This window comes from Schistocerca cancellata, chromosome 1, assembly GCF_023864275.1.
Source record: "Schistocerca cancellata isolate TAMUIC-IGC-003103 chromosome 1, iqSchCanc2.1, whole genome shotgun sequence".
Taxonomy (NCBI): domain Eukaryota; kingdom Metazoa; phylum Arthropoda; class Insecta; order Orthoptera; family Acrididae; genus Schistocerca; species Schistocerca cancellata.
The window spans coordinates 602,218,616-602,225,505 of record NC_064626.1 but is presented as its reverse complement, the minus strand read 5'-3'; positions in this window follow the sequence as shown (position 1 = coordinate 602,225,505).

Sequence of the window (6,890 nt, the reverse complement as noted above, 5' to 3'; positions counted from 1 at the left end):
CCTCCTCTGTTTGAAATGAGGGCCACACTTGGTACCAAGTTTGATGCCACTTTGCAAGAAGTATGCAATTTTCTAGATTCTTCAGAGAAATCCAAATTTTCACTGTAGGATTTAGAGCAGAAACTCAATGAATGAATACCAGTCTGAGATACAATTACTAAAAAATGCTTAGAATACAAATTGACTGAACATTACAGTTATGGAGTCATTCCACAAATATTCAATGATCCATCTCCCCCAGTCTGGTTAAGGTTCAATGATGATATGTTTGAACTCAGGGCCAAGGCAACCTATCCACATTCCTTCAGAACCTCAACACTGTTCCAATATTTTTCTTGGCCAGTGGCCTCACCGCAGTGGTAACGCCAGTTCCCATCAGATCACCGATGTTAAGAACTTTTGGGCTCGGCTAGCACTTGGATGGGTCACCATCCGGGTCAGCCGAGTACAGTTGGCAAATGAGGTGCACTCAGCCCTTGTGGGGCTTATTGAGAAGCTGCTTGACTGAGAAGAGCAACAGTGGTCACGAAAGCTGACAACAGCTGGGAGAGTTGTGTGCTGACCACATGCCCCTCTGTATCCACACCTGATGATGCCTAAGGACTAAGGATGACACAGCAGCCAGTCAGTACCGTTGGCCTTCAACCATGTTATAAATGGGTCTACATCCACTGACTCTTATATAAAATGTTTGTTGATAGTAAATATTTGAATTGAGAATAGTTAATTGAAAATAATAATGATACAAACGTATATTTGATACCCTTTAGAAGCAGTCCTGACAATTTGTACTGATGCACAAGTCCGTGAGGATATCACACTTAAAAGCATTGGCTGTAACTGTAATTAATTTCTTCAGGAAACTTGGATACATTTTGTTATAAGGCACAGCTTCCATTACATTTTGTTACAAGGCACAACTTCCATCTATTTGAACCTGCTTACAGTAGTCAAACCTAGGTGCACCACTGTAATTTTTATCACACCCACTTCCCACCAATACCAAATTGACTTGATGATTCCTTGATGCCTCGGGATGTGTCCTAACAGTCAGTCCCCTTTTTTATTTGTGCTATTAATTTCTCTTCTTACCAAATTTATTCAGTACCACCTATTTAGTTATCCGGTATAGCCATATAATCTTCACCATTCTTCTGTAACATTACATTTCAGACGCTTTATTCTTATGCAAATTAATTTTCAGGTTGTGTAAACACCTACTTTATCACCATAAATGAACACTGACATAACAAGATTGAATAGGCATTTTGTTGTGATGACTGATCTGTAGTGTAAGCAGAGGATAAGGTTAGGGTGGCTAGGTGACAGTTTGGTTACTTGTGGCCAAGCTGAATGTGAAAGCATTGTGTTAAGAGTAAAGTATTATCACATACATGTGCAGATAGTATTGTATGGATGGGTACAGTGGAAGTGGTGTGTGAGCACTATCTGGTAGGGGGGATTCAGTTCAATGAATGAGGCAGAACTCTTAAGCTACAGTTAGTGAGTCTGCAAAAGGTCATACAGACAGCTCACCCCAGTATGAGTAATAATATAACTGACTGAAGTGACTAATAAGAAAATCACCCAATTATCAATTAATGCAACTGCTGATAGTGTACTAAGCACACTGCTCAGCAGATTACAGTATACTAAGAGGGTCACTCCTTCGTAACAAAAAGATAGACACACCTGGGGCTGTGTGGCTGCCAAGCTATTTGGAGCTAGATGTAACATATTGATCGTAGAGCAGCGTGATGTCTATGTTCATGCGATATTTAGTGCACTTTTTGTTATAAAAATGAGCTGCAAGGTAAATTCAGAAAGCACATACAGGACAACACACAAGTATCTCATGAGTGCATGACATGCATTGTATGTAATCTACAAGAAAATGCAGAGGGAGAATGTCATACTGTCTTTTATCCACATACAATAAATAGTTCTAGTTTATTTCATGATAATAGTTGAGAAGATCTAACTGGTATTATTATATGACTTCAGTATATCACTGTTTGTTTATATTCCATGCAATGACTAAAAATTTAAATATTACATCCTTTGGTCATGTTTTCATATTCACTGTTACTGCTACGGTTGCATAGACAAATCCATGAAAAAGGAAACAATTACATTTCTTTCATAGGGCAGTATTACAAATGTTCAATTATATTAGTAGGACATTGCAAAAAACAAATACACAGAATTTGGATGAAAACAAAGAAGTCATTGTATGAGAAGTCTGCCAGAACAGTGATTTTTTTAAGGGTGGTTCTGAGCAAATTACTTTGCTGGGAGCATCTGGATTCAATGCAATCAAGGAGCTAGCTGCTGTTGTATGAACGCAATGTCCTTGTAATAGAAGACTATGTATAAAGTGAAGACAATAATGTGCTGCTGCCTAAGAATCCACCTTTACCCCTTTCTGGTGATGACTCATAATTACTCTTATATATAAATGCCAGGTCATTAAAAAATAAAATTGGTATTCTTAGCATTCCGTTAGCTGTAAACAAGAAGACTACATTATGTATTAATGAACACTGGCTCAGTGAAGATAAGCTACAACTGTACATATCACGGAGGATGGTCCTGGCATACTGCGGCATATCAAGCTGGCATCCACCACCTGCTCTAATTACACCCCAACTACTACCAATAATTTTTTCTCTCTTTTCTGTCTCTGGGTGTCTTTTGGTTGTGATTTTCAGTAATATTTGTATGTGATGTAGGCATAAATGTGCCCATTTGTTATTTAGTTCAGGTTTCATTGGTACAGTTGTAGTCTCAGTATCTGACAGCAAAAATACAAGTGGTTTTATTTGAAACCATGTTAATTAAAAGTTATGTCTGATTAAAAATTTTACTATAGTAAATAGCAGTGAAAATATTTTGAGCTAATAAATAGATTTGGTAAGGATGATACCACTCATTGTAAAGACTAGCATTCCTACTTTTCATTAACATAGTTAAAATTTTGTGGAAAACATTAACTTACAAGATAAGTATCATTAAAGTTCAGAAGTAGACACATTTTACATTGCAAATTTTGACTCTGTGCTTATTAGATTTCATCTCTGAGTGCTGTACTTCTGTTACTACAATTCTTATGCACATGGTGGCTTACTTTATTAACTGATTGAGCCATTACTTATGAAAATTGTGTAATCTCCCATGATGATCAGTATTGCGCTTGTCCCCATAAATGGATTAATGCCAATGCAGATGCGTAAAATGATTCCATATACTATTCCAAAGTCCTAGATCACTACACTTTTTACTAAACAAATTACTGTTAATAATTATAGTCTATCCTGTGTAGTATTTTTTTTTTTTTTTTTTTCATATGACGTTAAGAAATTGGTCATCATCCAACAATGGGACCTTGAAGACAATATATGAAAAAGTGAAACCAAAATTGTGGCTGTGTGTACATTTTTTTTGCAAACACCATCCTGAACACATTAAGATTTTCCACTTTATGACTTCAAAATTATGTGCTACCGAAGAGACATCATAGAAGAGACTACATAAATCAGGTTGGTGGGCTTACAGTACTTGTGCAATTCAGTGTCCTTAGTGTGGATGATGCAAGCCTAAAAAATCCAATGGAAGCTGCTGCACTGTTATAGCCCATGTTAAAAATTATAACTATATTTTTTTACTGTATGGTAGACACTAATATTGAAGCATTTGGGCAGTCCTTGGAGAAAATTAACTTATTTCACACACACAAATGTTTACACAAATATTTTTTGTCAGTTCTACATAAGTACATAAAATGCACATAATTTGATTTTCATTGTTTGATCCAAGAGCTATAATGCTTTTCCCTGAATTAATAAAAATTTTGGTGATTAACACAAACTGAATTCAATATTATTCATCCGTGAAAGATAATTTTAATCCAGAAAGTTACGCAAATGCAGTGAAAGGTTTCATGGACTTTTTTTATTTATTCTATTTAGCTTTCTATGTGGGAATGACCAGCAACAAACTGTCCACCCACATGAATGGACACAGGCAGACAGTGTTTGTTGGTAATGAGGATCACCCTGTGGCTAAACATGCCTTGGTGCACAGCCAGCACATCTTGGCACAGTGTTACACCGTCCGAGTTATCTGGATACTTCCCACTAACACCAATCTGTCAGAACTCCAGATATGGGAACTTGCCCTTCAGCATATCCTCTCTTCTCGCTATCCGCCAGGCCTCAATCTCCGCTAATTTCTAATTTCAATTTGCCGCCGCTCATACCTCATCTGTCTTTCAACATCATCTTTGCCTCTGTACTTCCGCCACGACTGACATCTCTGCCCAAACTCTTTGCCTTTCCAAATGTCTGCTTGTGTCTGTGTACGTGCGGATGGATATGTGTGTGTGTGTGTGCGCGAGTGTATACCTGTCCTTTTTTCCCCCTAAGGTAAGTCTTTCCGCTCCCGGGATTGGAACGACTCCTTACCCTCTCCCTTAAAACCCACATCCTTTCGTCTTTCCCTCTCCTTCCCTCTTTCCTGATGAAGCAACCGTTTGTTGCGAAAGCTTGAATTTTGTGTGTATGTTTGTGTGTCTATCGACCTGCCAGAGCTTTTGTTTGGTAAGTCTCATCATCTTTGTTTTTAGATATATTTTTCCCACGTGGAATGTTTCCCTCTATTATATTCATATTTTTATAGTCAAATAGACCAAGTCAGCTACTACACTTGAACTCTAAACAGTGGCAGGTTCTTTCCATGGCAAAGTTGTCATCCAAGTCTACAAAAAAGTAAATCTTCAGAAAATAGCATTTGCAAGAACTCAGTCACTGAAGCTTTACTAACACCTTAACACAGAGAAGTAATGTGGATGACTACAGACAGATTTTCCAGACAAGTTCATTAAATAATTACACTGAGTGACAGTAACAGTAAGATCTGCTCATATTAGTGACTTTGACAATGAAATGTGGAATGGATGAGGGTACTCTATGGATTTTTACATTGAGATATTAAGATGAAAATAGCTAGTCATGACTCTGCCGTGGAGAAGTTACTATAACAATTACTAGAACCTAAATTCCTATTGCTATATAAAGAGAACAATTTTGAAATTAGTGGCAATGACATTATGGGGAAGCAACTTAATTTGGTTTATCTATGTGACAGATGATTGGGAAATTAAAAAAAAGTTGGGTGGATAATTTTATTCATATCATGCACACTGCCATCGAATTTACCAAGCCTCTTGTAAATTTAACAGGATAGTAGTTGTCTCCATATCTTAATTGTCAAATTACTCTGATAACCAAAGCTATTTTCTAGTTCAGAAAAATTACAGCAAGAAAATTATAACTACACCTATGATTTTATAAACATACTTAAAGGTCCAAATAATAATATTATTTTCTGGGTGTGGAAACTTTAACTATGAATAACATTTTAGTTAATGACTTTTCACAAATAATAAAATGTTTACTGTTAGAGTGAAATGAGGACTTTCAAATAATTTATGTCATTCTGGAAATAATTGTTAGCTCACAATATGTTCCTAAGCATATGGCTCATAAATAAAGGAAAATACAGATTTCTCTTAAAAGAACACATACAGTGCTGGCATTAGCAGAACTCAGTTAAACTGATAGATAATGAATTTTACTGAAACATCAATTAAATAGGAATTTTGGTGCTTTATGTAAATGTGGTACATCTACTACCAGCAAAATATTGAAAAGAAATAAGGAAGTTATGTAAGGAGTAGATTTATAACAAATGGAGTTACTCCAACTTACTAAGTTTCAAGTTCCTCATCTGTACAATAGAAGTATGTATTCTACTGTCCCCACCTTAAAAAAGTGAGTGAACAGTTCTCAAATCCAAAATGGTGGATGTCCAATCAGTGTTTATGAAGCTACTGTTGATTGCTTTAGCACTGCAGATAATCTAGCTGGATTATGAAAAACCTACCAAATTTGGGATATCTTTAACCCAGTACACAGCTGCAAGTTCCAGAGGGGAACACGGTATTTAAAAAAATAAAATACTGTAAAATAAAAATACAGCACTTGTGTACATGTTACACAGATCTACAAAAGCAAACTTAAGAGAGTGGCACACAAGGGCAGTCAAATTAATACGAAAAAGGTGGAAAAAAGTAAGTAAACTATTCATTAATACTGAAGTACTTGCCATAGTTGTTAACACATTTATTCCACTGTAATAGCCTTACAATGGTCAACACCTTTGTGGAAAAATGTTGCCAGGCACGCACCTCTTTACCTGAAGCAAAAGGTACAGCCATGAATGTCTTTCTTCAGCTGTTTAAAAATATGGAAATCACTTGGGGAGAGATTGGGACTTTATGGAGAATATGTGTTTCCCAGCGAAACTTCTACAATGAACTCTATACAGCCTTGGCAGGTGTTTTATTGGTAGGTTACTTAAACTATACTGCAGAGTTTTGCCTGGGAAGCCTTCACACAACCTCCATACAGTCCCAATCTTTCCTCATGTGATTTCCATATTTTTGGAGCCCTAAAGAAACATTCTTGGCCATTTGTTTAGTTCACACCAAGAGGTGCACACATGGGTACAATCATGGTTTCGTAGAACACCGCAAACATTTTTCCATGAAGCAACTGACCATCTTGTCTCACAAGGGCATAAATGTATTCACAGCTATGGTGATAACTTATGAAATACTAAACAGTTAACTTACTTTTTTCCATCAGTCTTGTTTTCATGGAGTTTTCATCGTGTGTGTTCTTTCTGAAGTTTTGCATCAGTGTAACCAAATATATTACAACAAAAAAAGACAAATGTGACAGCGTTCAGATCCCATGCAAAGCCAATCACAAAATATTTTGATTTCATTCATCACTTTCAAATTATTTTTTAATTCTGCTATGTTGACT